Raw genomic sequence first — 9,616 nt, 5'->3', positions numbered from 1 at the left:
TCACCCTTCACCCCTTCATTCCGAGCATCTTTCAGTTCCTGAGATGTATCATGTTATTTATTCTTTCCAGACATCGGTGCAGTCCCATTTGTTGGTAATGCCTTCTACTCCCTCTCCCCATAGTTTTTCCTTGGTTCACCTCACCCATTTGTCAGGTCTGATTATTGACCTTTCTTCTTCGTTAACTCCTGCACACAGCCAGATTAATAGTATGTCCCCCAACTGGACCATAAGAATTCATGAGGGTAGGGACATGTCCATCTTTTACAATGTTGCCTGTCTAGTACGGTTCCTAAGGCAGAGATTACTAATGGTTTGCCAATATCTGTTCTCCCCTATTTAATTAGAGACATCCTAATTTTCCCACAGCATGTGGCCACTGAACCGTAGACTACATATCATCACTATCCTGGTAGCCTGTTATGGCCAAGGGATGAAATTCTCGAATCAGTATGGGAGGAAGAAGAATGTGTGCTATGTACAAGAAATGGTTGTAGACAACACGCCCCCGTCCCCTTTTCCTGGGGCCTGGAAGGGGATGAGAGCTGGAGAGTTACATTAGACCTGGAAGTGAAAGACACTTTTTGAGGCTAGCGCAGCTTCCCCTGTAAGTCTTAGACATCTTGTTTCTACAGGACACATGGAAGAAAAATAAAATTTCAATTTGTTGAAGTCATGATATTTTTGGGTCTTTTGGTTGCAGTTTGGATCATGATTTCAGTGGATAGGTACTCAATAAATATTGTTTAAATGAATGGATGGATGGATGGATGGATGGATGACCAGCTGAACTTTTCTATTTTCGTTCTGATATCTACTTTTTTATCACAGCCACCATTTCTTTCTCAAATTTATAGGGATTTGAACAGAGATGACAGATAAGTAAATAGACAGATCCAAGAGAAAGAAAGAGACAGACAGAGAAGAGAAACATGAAAAAGGACCAACCAGCAGTGGGTCATTTAAAATAATAGGGAACTGTGTTAAATGCCAGCTAGCTATATGCTAGCATTGATTTAGGCACTTTATGTGCATTAATCCATTGAATACTCATGACCATTTTATGAATAGGTACTATTTTGTTCCCATTTTACAGACAAGGACATTGTGGGCCATAAAGTGTAAATGGCTTGTCTGAAGTTAAAGGAAGTTTTGATGCCCAATTATGATCCCAGATAGTTTGACATAAGAGCCCACACTCTTGATTACTGTATCATAGTCTCTTCTGAAGAATAAAAGTCCCAGTAAAAAGTCTTCAGTGGTGAAGAAATGTTAGAAAACAACTAATCCAGTTTCTTCATTTTACAAATGAGAAAATGAGACCTAGTGGGAGAAAAGGATTTGTTTAAGGGGATACAAACAGAAAGAAGTTTCCTATTTGCAAGAACAACCAACAGCATTTAGAATGGCCCTTTCCATCCATTGGTACATTGAGAGTACAAAGGAAAGATTGTTCTGATGAAGGAATGATACATGTCCTGTGTGGATGGGGAGCGAATAGCAGAATACCCATGTGCTGGAGTGGATATTTGGTCCCAATTCTTTATTCCCTCCATACCTCCCATCCATACCCTTTGTCATGCAACTTTGCAGTACCCTCCTACCGTGCACATAGTCCTACTCTGACCATAATGGGCCTGGTCATGTGATTTGATTTGGTCAGTGGAAGGATAACAGACAGATGTGGCTGGAGGTAAATGTGCTTGCACAGCTCCGCTTGTTCACTTGCACGCCTATGATTTTCCATAGTAAAAATATGCCTCAGTGGATGCTGATTCAAGGAGAGGGTGGGGGCACATGGAGCAGACCAAAAACAAACCTGAATCCTAGGGACACACTCACCGGATCTCTGGACTGACGGAGAGCTGTCCCAGTCCACCCAGTCTCCTGAGTGAGAAGAGGGAAGCTTGTTACCATCAGCCACTTGGATTTCGGGTGCTTTGGTATTAGATCACCATTATGGCAATAGCTAACAAAGGCAGTATGATTCATTTTTGCCAGATGTGCCTTATTCTAGACTATTTCATAACCATTTCACATTTTCTTTGTATCAGTTTACTTGCTACAGCTTCCATGGAAGAGTTGGGACATTTGAAGGGATGAGTAACATCCAATATGCTTTCATGAACTTGCTGAAATTTGGAAGGATGGGGGAAGCAAAGATTGAGAGTCAGTTTGGAACAACTTCTCCTTTAGAAAGTATGTGAACTTTTCTAAAGGCCATAGGATAAATAGCTAATATTTTGTAGGCTCCTCAAACATGGAGCAGAATAATGTGGCCTATAAAAGCAATAGCCTGGGAGAGTAAGACTTATTCCTCAAATCATTCACATAATAATCCTGGTTGAGTGTACACTGATACTTCTTATCACTCTACATACTTTGCTCACTATGATATCATTATTTGTGCTTACGACTGTCTCCACTGGCACCTGAACTAGGCAAGAGCTTGGATATATCTCTTCTGAATTCAGGCTAAAATTTTGGTGCTAAAATACAGTGTTAGGATCAGAAATCGAGGAATGTAATACTCCTCTTGTGTTAACCACCTCCGCTTCCCCGGGTCCCAAGGAGTTCCCAGATAGACAAGTCATGGTAACAGGACAGGACTAAATTATTAATAATTGTCCCCACACCTGATGCCACAGTGCAGGACTCTAGGTAAAGGATGGGTTGGTGGTTGGTGCACATGACTATGGTTTCAGGTCTGGATGGAGCCTTTTACTTCTTCTGTTGCTCACTGTCCCCATCAATGTAGACCTTGAAATTTTATAATTGCCTGTAGCTGATTGAAGGGAATCAGATGGGGATGGGTGGGTCATGGCATTGCCACATCTGAGAGGTAGCATGTGGTTCAGTTTACAGATTCCACACAGACAACCGAAGGAAACGCACAAGTGAAGAGACTTGCCTGTCCCTCATGACCCTCTTATTCTTTGTTGAAGTTCTTATGGGATCCTGTGTTTAAAGCATGGTGATCTTGTCTCCTAGAGAAATTTGGTCTCTGCTTCTGCCAATCAGATAATTTTCTGCTTTGCCGAGTTCCCCAGACACAACTGGCATGGGCAAAAAAACCTGAAGTGTTACTTCTACATTACGTATCAACATACCTCATCATCCCTGTTACGTCCAAGCTGAGTGTAGGGTGTTTGTTGAGTAAATAAAGACCTGTGCTAGAGGTGATGGCAGCTAGCAAAAGCCAAGTAATAATCCACAGACTAAAGTATTGGCAATCTACCAGGAAGAATCAGAAATCAGTTGGTCAATACATATTATTGTGGTCTATGTGCTAGGACGTGGGGATACAATGGCAAAAGTGTCAGAGGATCTGTCCTCCATGAACTCACGGGACGGGATATGACACAGCTGCATTGATAATTTTGGCAAAAGCCCTGCCAGAGCTCATTAGAGGACTCTACAGGATCACAGAGGTGGACCAGCCTCCAACCAGATGAGTAAGAGCTTCCTAGCAAGGGAAATGCAAGCTGAGCTTCAAGAGTGAGCTAAGGAAGACAGGTAGGCAGAGGAGACAGCCAGACAAACCGCGAAGGCCCGCACAACCCTGGCGTGTTTGGAGAGTTAAGGTGAAATGCCACATGTTTGGAGTATGGGCTTATACATGTGCATGTTGGGGTGTTGGCCTGGGAAGGGACATGATACACTTGGACAGTCAGAAAGTAACAACTGATGTTTAAAATTTAGGGGAAGTTTACGTGACTAGCAGGTCTGCGTGGAGTCGCAGAGGGAAAGACATTCTTCACAAAGGAGGCGGCCATAAAAATAATTGCAACAGAAATGAACAATAGCCACTACTCCCGGGCCTCGCATACGTGGTACGTACATGACGTACACCATTATGCCCCACCCTCATGCCATCTCTCTGGGCCAGCTGCACCGACTTTCCACTTTTTATGGATGAAACTATAAATGAAGCTCAGGCAGGTTGAATGGTTTCTCCAAATTGCACAGTTGGTAAGGGACCCAGCGGTGACTCCAGCCCGTGTCTGTGCCCTCCCCAAACAGATGCTCTTAACTTCCAACTCGTATAATTGTGAAATGCACTTTAATGATAGGGAGAATGTGGCGAGGCAGAGATGGCGGTTATACATTTATATAAAGACCACCCCATTGGCCACCCCCAGAGTTCTGAGGTGCGGGGCCCCATTAGGGAGCCCGAGAAGCTACAAAGATTATAAAATGGAACCCCAGGTGTCTGCACTTACCTCCCTAATGCATTCTCCCAGAAGAACCTGCTGTCATCTATTCCAGGAGACAGATATTCACGCGGAAGTTGTAAAGAGCAATTTATAAAAAGTGTACCAAAAAAGTAAAACCTAGTCCTTGAAGCTAACGGTTGGACAAACTGGAGCGGGGAATAGTTTATTATTATTATTTAATTTCCCAAAAGGAGTGCACAGTTTCATCCTATTTATCATAAAAGTCACTGATATAATAAAAGCATCTCATCACATCAGCAGTCATTTCTACAAATAGAGCGTTGACGCTTTAGATATTAACATGTGTTATAAATGTCATTGATATATTAAGACTTTTCAGACTGTCTATCTAAAAATAGAGGGAAAGCCGGAGGGAGGGAGGAGGCAGACACAGAACTGACTAATTCGATCAGAACAAGGGGAACCTATCCGTGCATGATTAAATCTTCTGTTTGTGACCAACGCGAGTCAACACCTGAACCTGATTTATGGTTTGAATTCTGTTCACCGGCGGACGGTGACCCAGAGAGAAGATGGTGACAGGAGGGCAGGGAGGAGGGAACAGAGCGAAAGAGAAACAAACAAACAAACAATCCATGGATTTAAGCGATTTTAACATCTCGCAAGACCCAAATAATGCTCTCAAACAGTCTTACTTTGCGTGTGGGGAAACTGAGTCTTGGAGAGGCGGTACAATTCCGTCTACACCAGGGTTGTTTGGTGTTAGACAAGGAAAGCTTCCGAAGTCTGGGGTCTAAATCAGGTATTTAAGGAGAAAATTGGCTTTTTTTTTTCTGTTTCTTAAAAAAAAGTGGGAAGCTCTGTGGGTGGGGGAAGCAGGCATTGGCCAGACGTGGGCACAGGAGTCGGAAAGACAGGGGAAGGGGGCGTGAACGATGATCTGTGCCCACTGCCCGACAGGAGCCCACGCGAATCATGGGCTGGGTACTTGTGGCGGCCCGGGGAGGGGGGGGGCGGGCCCATTTCACCCCTGGAGTCCTGCTGACCACGGTGGGTGAGGCCGCACACTGCCCTTCCCTACCCGTGGCGCTGGGGGTCAGGCACAGGCCAGGGACCGAGCTCCTGGTGGCCTCGCGCTGGGCATCTCTGGGCCACGGGGTGACAGTGCGGTCACCTGGGCCAGCTGACCCCCGTGCCCAAGAGCTCGCTCCGGTCACAGGGACGCTGGGTGCGACGTCTCTGGCCTGTGCCTCCCTAACCCTCAGCCGTGCTCCCTTCCTCCTCTCCGTCGGGCAGGTGTGCGGTACACGCAGGGTCGCCTCGTTCAACGCGACACAACGGAGACCAGTCGCCGTCCAGTCTTGTGCTGCCCACGGGACAGGTAACCCGCAGTCGAGGTTTTACAGCCCTGGCTCCTTGGTCCGGGCCATAAGGGCCTGCCACGCGGGCTGGCAAAGTGCCCGTGGGGAGAGGGAAGACGAGACACTCTGGGTGATTCACAAAGAAATACCATGAAAACGATAGTTGTAGTTCTCTCAGGCAGAGTGGGGCTGTTGCCTTGAGCGGCTGTTTAGCTTTTGGGGTCGCGTGAGCCTCCCTGGAGCCGGGCCCGGGGAGCAGAGGAGAGGCCCGCCTCCTCCTCCCTGCGCCCCTCTTCTGTGCGCCCCCACCTCCCTCCTCCACCTTAGCCTTCCTCTTCTTTCTCTTCCTCCTCCAGCCCCTGAGGTTGTAAATACCGCCCCCCAACACCCGGCCCGTGACAATGGCTAAGGATAACCCCTAAGGGATTTTGCAGCTGCTTTTTGATTTTTCAAGATACAACTTATTTTATGGTAAAGACCATACTTGCTTCGAGGAGGAGTAGGCTAAGTAAAATGGAAATCCATAAAAGAGACAGTGGGTGCCCTTCTGTGATTCATGCCCGGGGACCCACTGGGCCTAGGTGCTGCCAGGAGGCAGTGCCCGGTGGCTGGTGGCACTGCTCTGGCTCGGTTTTGCTGGGGTTTGTGTCCCCCATCTACCACTTCCAGCCTGTGTGACGTTGGGCCAGGGGCTCACCTTCCCTGGGCCTTGTTTTCTTCAAGCGAAACATTGGGGCTGGATGTCGCCACCCGGCTGGAGGATGACTGAGGGCTGACGAAGGTCACGACGCTCCTCAGGCCAACGTCAGGCCTCGCAGATCCTCTCGGACACACACGTGTGCACAAAAGGTTGGCCAAGGCCCAGTGTTGTGCATGGAGACGTTGCCTCCCCTTGAGATACCACGTGGGCCTGTCTGAATGTTGCAGACAGGGATGCGTGCTTGAAACACCCAGTCCTTGGGCAGCTCGGGGGGCTCAGCACTTTAAGCGACGCCTTCAGCCCGGGGTGTGACCCTGGAGTCCCAGGATCGAGTCCCACGTCGGGCTCCCTGCATGGAGCCTGCTTCTCCCTCTGCCTGTGTCTCTGCCTCTCTCTCTTGTGTCTCTCATAAATAAATAAATAAATAAATAAATAAATAAATAAATAAATAAATAAACAAATCTTTAAAAAAAGAAAGAAGAAACACCCAGTCCAGCGAGCAGGAGCCCCTCCCCGCTGTGTCCTGGACTAAGTGGGAGACTGTCGCCCCTTAGTTATAGACCCGGGGGCAGCGCCACAGCAGGCCTCTTAGCTCGGACACTTGAAGTGCTCACCGGCTGCATCGCTCACGCGATCCGTGTGTCCCATGACAGCCCGCTGGGTGGCGGGGCCCCCTCTCCCTCAGAGAGTCTGTACCTGCGCCCTCTGGGTGTCCCAAGGCAGCCCAGCCCAGTCTGGGCGTGCGCGCCCCACCGTGTGACCGGGACAGGAGAGCACGAGCTGTCAATATTGTAGACACATCGAGGCGTCGAGAGCGGGGAAGATGGACACATTTGAGGTTGTCTCCCAGTATTGGTGCAAAACCACTGGGATTGACATTATTACTGCTCTACAAATGTCCCTTGGGTTTTGGCTACTCTCAAGACTTTTCTGCAAAAGATAATGTGGCCCCAGGACCCCCCGAGGGCCTGAGGATGACCTGGGTCTTAGGAGAGGCTGACCGGGCTTACATATTTTGTGTGTGCACGTCCTCTCTCTGGCACCCTACGACAGCCACAGCCAAAGGGCGCCCTGGGACACCTCCGGTTTCCTGCTTCTCAGCACTCAACTTCCCAGTGCTCAGGGAAATATTTCCTTGCAACTTTTCTATTCCAAAATATCATAGGCAAAAGCCACTGAGACTTGGGTCTGCAGCAGGACTGGGAGGAAAAACCAGAGAAAACAATAAATGGGGAGAGGAAGGAAAAAGCTGACATTTTCTCCTGGACTGAATAATGTATTTGAATGTTTCATTCTGCCGTAGATTGAAAGGGGCTTAAGGGTGAAAGAGGTGAGGAGGGAGGAAGGAATGAGGATGATAGAGGGACCGGGGAGCCCCAAGAGATGGGTATTGTAATCTAGAAAGTTATTTCTCAGCTGGGCTGAGTTCTAAAGTTCACTCCTGAATTATGTGTTAGATGCAGAGACACCGTCCCCGGTGTACTTGGAGCGCCTGTAATGGAGTGTGCTGGGTGTGGCATGATTCTCCACCTCGGGACTTACTGCGACCTGTTCAAGTCCCTCTTTGCACTTTGTTTCTTTGGCTCTTTTTTTTTTTTTTTCTTTTTTTTTTTCACTTCTTAATTTCCTGTCTCTCTTTTTTTTTCCCCTTGTAGTTATTTATAAGTTACAGAATAGAGGCTAAGTAAATGTTTGCTTACAACCATCCGAACATTCCCTTCCTGCAACAGAAATGATGTCAAAAACAAGAGGACTAAAGCAACCCCACACTGAAAATGCTTCAGACAATAGATGAACTCTGTGGAATAAAATATACTTCGCTCTATCCCAGATGATTGTTTTTTTTTCGTTTTGTTTTGTTTTTTTGTTTTACCAGATGATTGTTCTTAAGAGGAGTGTGAATAAAGTCTCTGTATACCTAGACCGAATTCTCTTATACATTATGAAAATACGTATGATGAAAATATACAACGTGTAATGATGACAATGCTCTTTGGGAAAAAAAATAGTGTTCCAAGATGGGTGCAAATTAGTTAAGACTTCTATAACCTTCTGTAGAAGCTTATACTATTTAGAGAAAAATACGAACTTACCAATTAAATTTGAATGGCACTCCAAAATAAGTGCAAAAAAACAAACGCAAAGTAGATGAAAATTTGTATTAACGTTTGGCACAATTGCTTAAAGACTCGGCAGGGGGAAAGTGCAGTGACAACTGAGTAAAACAAAGAATAAAAGGCTCCATATCAGCTTCTCATAAAGTTGAGTGCATAAAAGACGTACTTCAAGTACACGGTAAGGAAGGAGGGAAAAAAGAAAGGAGGAAAGAAGAGAAGGCTTGGAAGAAAGAAGGATGGATAAGAGAGGAGGAAGGAAGACAAGGAGGCAGAACGATGGATGGAGGTAAACAGTTGTCATCATTTTGTGGCATCATATAGGATGAGAAAGCACTTCAAAGGAGCCAATCCTCATTGTGAGTGGATGCTGGGGGAAGAGAAATTACTTGACAACTTATAAGATCCTGGCCATTATCAACAGCAGGGAGTGAGGGGAGCGTTGAAGTGCATGGTTTAATGAACAAGCTTCACTATCAGACTAGACCAGTGCCTTTTCCAGATTTTCCACTTACTACGTATACGGCCTTGGACCAGTTTTTGAACTGTCCCTTAGTTCCCTTAGGTGTAAAGTGGAGATTATAATACCAGGGGCCATATAATAGGTACCAAGAGCTTAGGCAGAGTCTGGGCCCAGTAGGTTCCCCTTATTGACCTCATCATTAGTATTAGTATTAACAGCTACTATCACCCTTTTGGAAAACAATGGCTCAGTATGTAAAAGAAACCTCCGTGTACATTATTCCCTTTGCTCTAGCAACCCCCCTCCTGGAAACGGATCTCTATAAAATAATTCAACAAAAGGATAGAGCTAAGTGCTCATCACTATAGCATTAGCTGTAATTGCCAAAAAAAAAAAAAAAAGGAACAACTTAAATGTCCATCAATAGGGGAATAATTTATAGTAAATTATGATGTATCAACATAATAGGGTATTATGCAACCATTACAATGATAATTATGACAATGTAGCATCTGAACAAATGCTTACAATTTAATGTGAGGCAAAAAATATATAAAATGATGTATACAGTACTATTGTAGCTTTGTAAAAATATGCATGTGTATTGGCAAGTACTGGCATCTTATATGCAAACGTTGAAATAATTATGTACGGGTGTACACTTAAAGATTTGTTTTTCCTTTTTACAAATTGTTTTTTAATATTGCTTTGAAACCATCTATTGAATAATAAAAACATTCAGCAAGAGATGACTAAAGAGAGAAGCATACTTGCCGTAACTCACATCAGTGAGTTAGTGG

The 9,616-nt window shown here is 45.6% G+C and overlaps 1 long non-coding RNA gene across 1 annotated transcript; it reads left to right on the top strand.

The window, feature by feature from the left end:
- Positions 1-5,471: 5,471 nt before the first annotated feature.
- LOC140641015 (uncharacterized) lies at positions 5,472-8,160 on the top strand. The gene is made up of 2 exons (XR_012037587.1): positions 5,472-5,559; positions 7,895-8,160. It is a non-coding gene; the product is annotated as an uncharacterized lncRNA (long non-coding RNA).
- Positions 8,161-9,616: the final 1,456 nt, after the last annotated feature.

The sequence above is a fragment of the Canis lupus genome, chromosome 10, assembly GCF_048164855.1.
Source record: "Canis lupus baileyi chromosome 10, mCanLup2.hap1, whole genome shotgun sequence".
Taxonomy (NCBI): Eukaryota; Metazoa; Chordata; class Mammalia; order Carnivora; family Canidae; genus Canis; species Canis lupus.
The sequence above is the reverse complement of the archived record's forward strand: the minus strand, read 5'-3'. Positions and strand labels throughout refer to the sequence as shown.